Here is a 12,211-nt window from a genome sequence, read left to right as displayed (position 1 = left end):
TATATATATATATATATATGTTATGTAATTGTTTTTATCGATACGATGAATTCAATTATTTTTTTTACGAAAGTGCAGTTTTACCTTAATGCGAGTTGGGAATAATTTTCACTTGTACCAATTCTGTTATCCCCAAATGAGGAGCGGCATATATATATTTTTTTAAAAATATAATTATTAGTGATGGGATGACTCCAGTATTTTTCCTGATTCCGATACAATTACCGATTCCGATTCTGATTTTTTACAAATATCTAAATATATAACTATAAAGTGTTATTTTGTCCCGATTACCGTTATAGCACATCTTAAATGTGCGTATATTTTGTCAAACGTAAAAAACCTATATGTGATGAGGTCACCTAGAGATTTTACTCTTACCGGAATTTTGAGTCAATACATATTATTTGATTATTACTATCAGCGATGGAAGTTGTTCCTTCAACCAAAATACAATAAAAGATAATTTAAGGAATGCGTATTGGCATCGAAAATATGCTCAAATTTTGCCGATTCCGATACCCCCCCCCAAAAAAAAACTCCGACTTTCCCGATTTCCGATTCCGTTAATCGTCCCAACACTAATAATAATCGAATAAAACGTATTGCTGAATCTAGTCCGAGTGTGTAAGTTCGTTCCCCATGAACTCGAAAACGGCGAGGCTGATTTTTATGAAATTTCACACGAAGGTATAGTATGCTGTTGGCAGTGTTCTTAGATATATTTTTATCTGAATGTCTTTGATACGTATCGATAATCGATAGTCAAAATAATCCAGTGAAAAAAGGAATATCCAATTTTTTAATTAAATTACACAGCATCACAGTTCAAGAGCATTTGCAATATTTTATCATCACACAGGAAGTAATGCTTAACGTATCGACAGTAACTTTTTTGATATGACAAGATTGTATTCTAAATAACTGTTTTTGTTTAGAGCAAAATAAACCATAATAGTTCACTTTTGTTTAGAAACTTTAGTCAAAGCCATTATATATAAAACAAGGCCGACAGCCATTAGTCGCATGTTTTCGTGTAATGAATGAATGTATGAATGCAGGATTGACAGGAAATTCTTAAAAATAAAAAAGAAAATTAACAGCTACAATAACTAAATATTGAACATCTCTATATTAATAAAGTAACTACAGAAATTATCCTCTGGACAAAGCTATTGTAGGTTTGCAACAACAGATGCCACATACAAATTTGATACATCTAGGTTAATAGCTACTATCGTATGTAGCTTTTGAACACTATTTTAGACACATTCAGTTGTGATGACCGAAAAATGGGATGAAATGACTTTAAAAAAAAGTAAATGGCTTAGAATGACTTTAATGAACTTAAGGATGAATTGAATGACCTTAAGAATGACCTAAAGAATGACTTGAATGCTTAAAAAAATAACTGGAATGATCGGGAGAATGACTTGAATGGCTTTGAGCCTGACTGGTTGTAAATCTGGTGATCATTTTACATTAAATTAATACAGGAAAGTGATCCCGCACTTTATATTACAATATGTACAGCATGTGTTAAGAACAGATACTACACTTTGATCTTGGCCAAAAGGCCAAGAAAAGCGTATTTATTTACTCTCCCGCCGAGCAAATTAGGCACAAGGCCGATTTTTAATGTGAAGGGGAAATGGGGATCAACTCCCCGGGGAGTAGGGGAGCTGGAGAGTGACAATTGGTATGAAGGGTTGCCCCTACATTGACCAAGGTCTTACATGGGATTGCTCCCACATATGATCTTTGTTTGCAGTATCTGCCGGAAGAGATACTACACTTTGATCTTGGCCAAAAGGCCAAGAAAAGCGTATTTATTTGGTCCCCCCACCGAGAAAATTAGGCACAAACCCGATTTTTAATGTGAGGAGTGAAAGGAAAATGGGGACCAACCCCCTGGGGAGTAGGAGAGCTGGATAGTGACAATTGGTATGAAGGATTGCCCCTACATTGACTAAGGTCTTATATGTGGGGGTGCCCCCACATAGTGTCTTTGCTCGCAGTATCTGCCGGAACAGACACTACACTTTGAGATATTAATTTTTTTTTATTCAAAGAAAGAAATATACAATTGGGAAAATGAACAGAATCTCAAGCACAAGGCCAACTCAAAAAGAAGGGGAGATGGTAAGCTTGGTTGGTCCATCTCGTCTCTGGTGTAAATGTTAAATGGTTTTTCTCTCGGCCAGCATATTTTATCATGGTTACCCCTTTAAATTTGTTTTTATGTGTGTATGGTGAGAGAGGGAGGGTGTTCCTACTTAAACCTAATTTTTAACACATTTTTTATTTATATAAAAAATACAAAAAAAGATAACATTTGATCTTGGCCAAAAGACCAATAAAAACTTAAAAAGCTAAGAACAGCATCTATTTATAATAGACATTTGATCTTAACCAAAAAGGTCAAGCATAAAAGTGTTACGGACAGACCGACACATGAACGGACCGACGGAGTGACTTATAGAGTCGCTTGCACGCGACTAATAATTTTATAAAATCAACGATTCGGGGGAGGCATAGTTTCGGTTCGACCACTCTACTCACATATTTATGAAGATATAACTTTTAAATATTTAAGATAAAAAATATGAAAATATATCAATAATTTTTAGAAAAATAATGTTTTTGCAAAAATCTTTTCGGTAATTACTTAGTAATTAATTGTTCAAGGATTAAAAACTAAAAATACTTTAAAGTTTTTTTTTTTAATTAATAAAAGACAATATGAAAATCTCACCTCGATGTTTTTTGCTGTGTTTTAATTAAACACGATTCGATGTATAATGTTTTTATCACGTTAACTGATTTTAAATGAATTGACACGTTTTGCGAAACTCGTCTTGGTTTACTTTTTTTATAATTAATGTTTTAAGGGGTTTTAATTAAACAAATCAATATAAAAATATCATCTTGCTGTTCATGACTGAATATTTTTGTTTGTTCTGTTTTGAATGTTATTGTAGAATTATTTTTTAAAATCAAATTAGTTTTTCTTTAGATTAATTTTATTTCAATTTTATTAAAAGAAAAATTATTATCGACTAACGCTAATTTGTCACAAAATAATCTCCCCGCCGAATTATCCGCAAACCGAATTAGCTACACCGGATGAACTACACCCGATCGGTCAAGTAGACACGATGACCGCAGGCGTACCAAACCTATATATATATATATATATATATATATATATATATATATATATATATATATATATATATATATATATGAACACTTAATATAGAAATTGAAACCGAAAGCTGACGAAATGTAATATAAATAGAAGCATTTATTATTTTCAGAATTTAAAAATTCCTTCTTTATAGTATATATATATGTATATATATGTGGGTGTGTATGTGTGTGTGTTTGTGTGTGAATATTTGTAAGGCGTGTTGTATCATGTGTCTTGCATTAAGTCGATGATGAGAATAGACGAAGCCATTCGCAAGGAATCAGAATGGATCGTGGCGCCAACTGACTTGTTGCCTAATCTCCAATCAACGAAGATGGCGTCGACTCTATTTGCCACTCTGAGACGACAAACTGTTTTTTGATTGGTCAATTACACGGCCGACAAGGACGCCCATCGCGCTGTTCACCCGCGCCCCCATCGTTTTTGCGCGGGGATGTGTTCACCACGACCGAACATGCCAGACAACACGGAGCCGAACGGACCACGGACGCACATTCTCCGACGACGCACCTTAATTGCAGTCCGGAAAGGAAGGGACGGAGAAGGGCTCGTCGAGAAACCGTTGGTGTGATTTGCATGGAAGTCGATTGCATGTCGCTTTTTTTTTTCAAATATGCGCTCAGATGTGCATGAGTCTGGTCGGTGGCGGGTGTTTATGGCCGTGAATTCAGAACACCCGTCCTATCGGGCACAGATGCCGGGTAAGGTCACGGCGATTACAAACGTCTACAAGGAAATAAATACGGCAACAAGTTTGATTAGAAATTAACGGAAGAAAAAAAAAAAAGAAAAAAGAAAAGGGAATCTCTGTTGCACTTACTCACGCTTGGATTATGTTGCTGATTGGAAGAGACAAACAGGCGACATGACACTCTCCGGATGCCGTGTCCGTTGGACGAAAAACAAAATCCTGCTAGGTTAACTTTTAACAGCTTATTAATTCTTATGATATGAGCATCTGCCATTTGTTTAAACTTTTCCACGTGTGATATTCCAGTCTATTATAGGAGAGTACAAATCAGAAAGACAGAAAAGCACGCAAACGCACCCACGTATGTCACTAGGACAAGCCACACTGATGAGTGGTAATAGCGTCAAATTTAAATAAATAGGTCACTGCTTTCACAAGCCCCAGAGACTGACTTTTATTCCAGACTTGAAAACGAAAACTACATCAAATCCGTTGCCAAGATCGCTGAGAAATTTATTGGAGCTTTCTGCTTATCCATAAGGTATTTCAGTTCTGAGAATATCTTCTACCTCTATAAGAGCCAAAATACGTACCTTGATAGATAATTGTTCCTGAGAAGGTGTTGTTCATGGCTCTCCTTGTTTTAAAATCAAGAGGGCGATGCTCATTTTTTTCTCATGATCACCTCTTTCTCGTGAAATATCGCTAGTCTTTCTGAATGTTCATGACACGTGCTTGACTGAGCTTCATTGCATAGTCCACCCACAATAAACTTTTACAACTAAATTCGACTAGCTAGTACAGTTGTCAATATGTTACATGTCTCTATCTCTCTCTACTTAAAGCTAAACGAATCTTTTATGAGCGAAGTTTCTTGTAAAAACTATTAATTTGTGAAACGCAAAACATATTCCGCATTTGTTAAGGGAATAGTAATTTTAAAGTTAAATGTAAACAAATTAAATAAGGGCATTCTGAACAATCATAAAAGTCATTACATTTAATTACGGTGGTGCCTCCATATGACACCAAGTTTACTCTTATCATCAAGGGGCCTGAAAAGAGGTCATGCATTCACACACACACATATGCATACATACATATACATATATTCATATATATTTCTGTAGAAAAATATTTTCTTATTATATATCAATCCTTATATAAGAAGCTCAATGTGATTACGGAGCAATATAGTGAATAAATGACACAAAAATTATATTCCAAAATCCATGATGTCGACCATCTTATGATTTATTCCTTTAATTCAGTTTTCGTATACAATTCTTGACAGTATCCGTTTCGTAGCGCAAAAGCAATCACTTAATTATTATATCAATTAGTGAATCAATTATGCCCTCATCTCATCGGAAGAAATAGCAACAATCAATCGTCAAAAAGAACTGAAGTATGAATTGACATGGTAAAAATCCGAAAGTTGGAAGAGAAGCTGCAGATACCTTTATATTTTCCCATTACGCCATATTGAATTTATATATATATATATATATATATATATATATATATATATATGTGTGTGTGTGTGTGTGTGTGTGTGTATATATATGTAAAAGAGATTTAGAAGGCTGTCACAATGCGAGGAATGAATTATAGTCGCTGTTGGTAAGAGGAGACGAGAACAAGTGGCGATTTACAAATCAATAAGTACATATATATATATTTTTAATTTATTTTTTATATATATTTATTCAGTTGTATGGTAAAATGTCTTACTTGTAATTCATGCGACGTATTCTATTATTAATTTCGGACAAAATTTCCCTTTTCAAATGGTGCGCGTAACAGGTCGATTCAAAGTATGCTGGATGAAGGGCCGGAAGTTGTGTAGCTATTTGAGGCCTCGGGGCAAATGTGAGTAGGGGATTAATGTATTGTATGGAAATAATATATATATATATGTACTTATTGATTTGTAAATCGCCACTTGTTCTCGTCTCCTCTTACCAACAGCGACTATAATTCATTCCTCGCATTGTGACAGCCTTCTAAATCTCTTTTACATACCTATCCCACACAATGCTTCAAGCAAACTACATATCAATCTTATATATATATATATATATATATATATATATATATATAGAGAGAGAGAGAGAGAGAGAGAGAGATAATTTTTTATTTACTTTGAAAGTCGCCTTTTTTAATTTGAACGTATAGAACATTTTTTATTTATTTATTATGTTTAAAACAGTAATCTACGTACATGCGTGTTTCAAGGTCATTACCTCTCGTCAGCGTAGTTTAACTGTTTCTAGGGATCGAACCTCAGACCATGTTTACCACAGTCCGGTGCCTTAACCGTTAGGCCATAATCGCTAGATTAATTATAGTGTTTATATATATAAAGAGTGTAGCCAGCAACAATTGTTGGAGTTTCAGGTTTTTATCAATTTTATTTAAAAATATTTTTATAACGCGTTTCAAGCTTTGTACAGCACTCTTCAGATATATTTTATATAAAGGGTTTTTAAGTGAAATGTTATTCTGGAGATCCATTAGATGCAGAATATTCTCCAGATAAATATTTCAACCCTTCACTTAAAAACCCTTTACGTAAAAATATATCTGAAGAGACCTGTCCAAAGATAAAAACGCATTATAAAAATATTTTTAAATAAAAAATCATAAAAGGCTGAAGACCCCGCAATTGTTGATGGCTACACTTTTTTGAATATACTTCTTTTCTCTCGTTAGAACAATACAACCATTACTTTAAATATATATATATATGTATATATATATATGTGTATATATATATATATATATATATATATGTATGTATGTGTGTGTGTGATTTAGAGTTGGGAGAAGAGAGTAAATTCAATTCTATAAGAAGAGAATTATCGGGATAATATGAAGCTCAACAATTTAATTGAAGCTTATATACCGTTACTTTATTACTTAATTCATTGGTTGGTAGCAGAACGTCGATCCATTTGATTGGTCAGGTTTTATCGCCAGTGTCTATAAGTAAAATCTTCCAAGTTTAATCATATCTTAATTATACATAAAGCATATCGCAATATATATATATATATATATATATATATATATATATATATATATATATATGAGCAAACAATTAATAAAATATGTAAAAAAAACACTATGAAATGAGTTAAAACAAATTTATCTGAAAAGGAAACACTAGATAAATGGATATTGATAAATGGACATATTTTATTAATTGTTTGTTCATAGTATAAGCTCTATTTCCTATTTGGTTTTATCGAGCTTTTATATCTGGCTGAGATAATTTTATAAATATTAATTCTTTAATATTTATAATTTAATTTAATTTTACCATCTTGGATCATTTTGGTAAATTCATTTTATATATATATATATATATATATATATATATATATATATATATATATACATATATACATATATATGTATACATGACTATATATATATATATATATATATATATATATATATAGCTTAGAGAGTAGTGAGAAGAAAGAAATTCAATTCTACAAGAAGAGAATTATCGGGATAATATAACGCTTAACATATTTAATTGAAGCTTATACACCATTACTTTAGTTCATCATCATAATATTTCAATTAAAAGTATACACCGTTTCAGTATGCTGTTGTCATTCTGGTTGCATCTGTTGATTTAAAAAAAAAACTGTATACATTCTATACATCTTACATACAGATAAAATAGGACCACCACCCAAACATCTCATAACTTTCCCCGAGTCTAAAAACATAAACTACCTACATAATTTAAAACTATGATAGAACCCTATACACTTTTTTTACATTACACTTTATAGAATACATCTCTCCTTTATCTAAGAATTCGATATAATTTCCCCTTAACAACATTGATAATTTCATTGATTTATTTCGTTTCTGATAAATCTCAGGCTGGATGTCGCATCTCCATTATGTTACCTATCATCTTCTCTACCCTTCTGATGAGAAGCATTAGGCTTCGAAATAGCTTGGTATAAAGAGTCCCCTCTATCCCCCATCTAAATAATTGTTATACATTTATTCACCAATATATAGTTTTTGTGACTTCATTTTCCACTCTTATTGTTTCATATATATATATATATATATATATATATATATATATATATATATATATATATATATACACTCGTATACCCCAAACCAAGCACGGTGCCAGTGTTAAGTAGGGGGTACTCTCAGGGACATAATTTGCAGGTATACTATGTAGGAAATTGAGCAGCAAGATGTATGTTCACATTACACTTGAACTTCAGCATGTCAGTATTATTAGGGAAGCAGAAACTCGGTAAAGGGTTACAGAAACTAGCAGTTCTGAGGAAGAAACTATTAGAGTAGAAGACTTTCTTACATCTATGAATCTCTACATCCCTCGGCTAACATCCACATCTGTGGTGACTTCAACGTCCATAACGTGGAATGGCTGACCCATTCAAATAAGACAGACGATGAGGGGAGGTTTTGTCATGATTTTGCCATTGCTTATGACCTCACAGATTGTTCGCGAACCCACCCGTGTGCCCGATACACCAGGTCAATATGCAAGCCTCCTAGACCTTTTTCTCTCAACTTCCCCTGAGCTATGTTCATGTTCCGTTCATTCTCCTCTAGGATCCTCCGACCACTCCGTTGTATCAGTTAAGATAAAAACGAAATGTAATAAGTCCCCAGACGTACCCCTCCACCGTACTGTATACCGATACTCTAAGGCTGACTGGGATAGCTTCCGTGCATTTATATCTGAGTTACCTCTGCACTCCACGTTTAAAAAGGAAGTGTCCTGTTTAGTATCAGATCTGACCGAATGGTTAATTGTAGGCATAGCCCAATTCATACCATCTAAAAAATTCCAACAAAAACCTAACAGCCAGCCATGGTTATCCCCAGAATGTGCTGCTGCTATCGCGCACAGAAATCACTTTTTCCATAGCTACCAACGTAATAGATGCACTGCGACTAACGCTGCTTTCAGGACTGCCAGCAACCACTGTAAAAGAGTAATAAAAAATGCAAGAGAGCTATATGCCCAGTCTGTTAAATCCAAGCAAGCTGATCAGTGGCTTAATTCCCACCAGTTTTGGCAAATAACAAATAGGATCATGAACAGAAGTGTTCGTTCTATCCCAACCATTATCAATGGACCAGAGGTGAGCTCCTCAGCGTCAGACAAGGCCAAACTATTTACAAAGAACTTTGCAGCTAATTCTACTCCATGCGACGAAGGCCATCAACTCCCCATATTTCCTCCTATAACACAGAAGACGCTAGGTAACATACAAATATCCGTGCATGAGGTAGCCAAGTTAATCAATAACCTTGATTCCAGAAAATCAACTGGCCCTGACGGCATCCCAATTATAGTGTTAAAAAAGCTTCAACCAGAACTTGCTCCCATACTAACGAAACTGTTTAAGCACTGCCTAAAGGAGAAGTGCTTTCCGACTCCCTGGAAGACCTCATCAGTTTGCCCTGTATTTAAGAATTCAGGTGATAAGTCATCTCTCTCTCAGTGCAGACCAATAAGTCTCCTGTGTGTTATGACTAAGTTGCTGGAATCCATATTAAATAGAGAAATAGTCAATCACCTCAACAGAAACAACCTTCTTAATGACACACAGTATAGTTTCCGCTCTGCAAGATCTACCGCAGATGTGCTGACGGTTATATCTCACATGATTAATGAATCTCTTGACAAAGGCTTCCTTTCTAGGGCAACTGCTCTTGACATATCAAAAGCCTTCGACAAGGTATGACATAAGGGTCTACTTCACAAGATTTCCAGCTACGGTATAACTGGAAATGCGTTCTCAATTATTAAATCATTTCTCTCCGATAGGCTCATGAGGTAGTGATTGATGGACAAAAATCAGAGGCATGCAGTATTAATGCTGGAGTCCCTCAGGGGTCAATCCTGGGCCCAACTCTCTTCCTGATCTACATCAATGACCTCCTTAAACACATACTTAAATAATTCGTTGACATCTATGCTGATGACACGACCATCTACGGCAACACATCAAAGGCTGTAAATGACAAAGTTCTCTCTAATTCTCTCTCCTCTGATCTCGAGCGCGTGCTTCAGTGGGGGAAGACGTGGCTGGTTACCTTCAATGCATCTAAAACCAAACTCCTATCCTTACATCATCAACGCTCTGATCCCCATTTGGCATCAATTGTGATGGATGGCTCTCGTCTGAGAGAGGCCCCGTGTTTTGACAAGCTTCTGGGTTTGACCTTTACTCCTGATCTGAAATGGAACACGTACATCAAGTCTGTTGCCAACGTCGCTGGAAAGATGGGGGGATCCTTCTACCGCTCCAGAAGATATCTCACTACTGATGCAATTCTCTATCTATATAAAAGCCAAGTACGTCCAAGGATGGAATACTGCTGCCATATCTGTCCAGGAGCTGCTAAAAACAGCCTGTCCTGCCTTGATAAAGTACAAAATAGACTTCCTGGCTTGATGGGGATGCCCTTTTCCCTTCCCTGCAACCTCTCTCCCACAGAAGAGACGTTGCGAGCCTATCCTTGTTTTATCGTTATTTCCATGACAGGTGCTCGTCTGAACTCTAATCTCTGGTTTCCCCGCGCCAATCTTTCACGAAAAACACCCGTCTAGCCGAATCCACTTTGAAAAATTTCCCCCACTCTTTATCTGTGCCTAAGTCAAAACGTGGATTCCATGAACAAAGCTTCGTTCTTAGAAATGCACGCCTGTGGAACTTTGTTCCGTCTGCCTGCTTCCCACCTGACTACAACTTGGATTTGTTCAAATCCAACCTAAACAAATTCCTAATGAACCGCCCTCTTAAGTAAACACTTCATCAAATCTTCACACTAACATAATGTACGTACTTGCAATAACCCTTATCCCTGAGTGGCTTCCGGGCCTTGATAAGTGGTGACCACTGTGTAAAAAAAAATAACAGTGTAGAGCTGAGTATTTACGTCGAGTAAATACAAGGCTTGTAGTTCGTCAGAGCACCCACCATTAAAATACTTGTAAAACTATAAGAGGGATGCAACATTTTGTCGATGGGGCAGAAGTTGAAGCTTAGATGACAGTTCAGGACCTACCAAGTTGGCGACTCTCTGTTGGACCCTGTCCAGGAGCGAAAGACTAGTAGAAAGTGCCCCAGCTCAAATGTGACAACAATACTCAATACAGGGGCAAATTGTGGCTTGTAGAAAAACGAAATACTTTCAGGTGTAAGTAACTGTCTAGCACGGGACAACATTTAACTTTCTAGCACGGTACAACATTTAACTTTCTAGCACGGTACAACATTTAACTGTCTAGCACGGTACAACATATAACTTTCTTGCACGGTACAACATCTAACTCATGCTCCTTGAGGTAATGTATTTTTTGCACAAGGTATTGGTAGTTGAGAACGTTTCTTGTAATTATTGAAGGAAACAAGCTTTGTTTTGACAGCATTGAATGTGACCAACAATTTTTGTCCCCATTCCACTACAGATTGGAGGTATTCTTCTAGAGTTTCTGCCATTCGTATTCCGGTGCCTGTCATAGAGCGAAGTGTCATCAGCAAATATACCCATCTCAGACACAATGTTATCATAATACTGCATTTATGAATATAAGTAATAATAAAGGCGCAAGGATAGACCATTGGAGTACACCCGCATTTATATCGTATTGTTTAGATGTAAACGTTGACGACAACCTGTATTCTTCTCTTATGGGGAAGTATTTAATAATGTTGTGTTTATATATATTTAAATATTATTTAATTATCATTATTTAATCATTACTACATACATAAACGTAAGGCATCTATATACATGCATGTTTTATGCACGTATTAATTATTAATTAATGATTAATAAATAATATTTATATGAAATAAAAAAAAGTAATACGTCCTAAAAATTGGGGGTGGAGAAAAATGTAAACAAAGGTCAAATAACTCCTTTCTTATAAAAGTAAGAAATTAATCGCTAATAAGAAAATAAATAAATAAAAATTCAGCAATCTTATATATATATATATATATATATATATGTGTGTGTGTGTGTGTGTGTGTATGTGTGTGTGTGTGTGTGCTTGTTTGTAATATTCCGAATTTTACTGGGTTTGTATAATTCAGAAATTTTTAAATGTTTGAATTCGTTCAATTAGGCTTGAAACAATTGTAACTAAAAATGAAACACATTTTTCTTGCCATCAATTCTTTTTTTTGAAGTCTTGGTTTTTGTTAATACAGTATATATATATATATATATATATATATATATATATATATATATATATATATATATATATG

The 12,211-nt window shown here is 34.8% G+C and overlaps 1 pseudogene; it reads right to left on the bottom strand.

Annotated features, from left to right (window-relative positions):
• Nucleotides 1–1,436: 1,436 nt before the first annotated feature.
• Nucleotides 1,437–1,590, bottom strand: LOC145255006 (U2 spliceosomal RNA; annotated as a pseudogene).
• Between the last annotated feature and the right edge of the window lie 10,621 nt (nucleotides 1,591–12,211).

This window comes from Euprymna scolopes, chromosome 30, assembly GCF_053919585.1.
Source record: "Euprymna scolopes isolate OS-2025 chromosome 30, ASM5391958v1, whole genome shotgun sequence".
Lineage (NCBI taxonomy): Eukaryota > Metazoa > Mollusca > Cephalopoda > Sepiida > Sepiolidae > Euprymna > Euprymna scolopes.
This window is presented reverse-complemented; position numbering and strand designations above follow the sequence as displayed.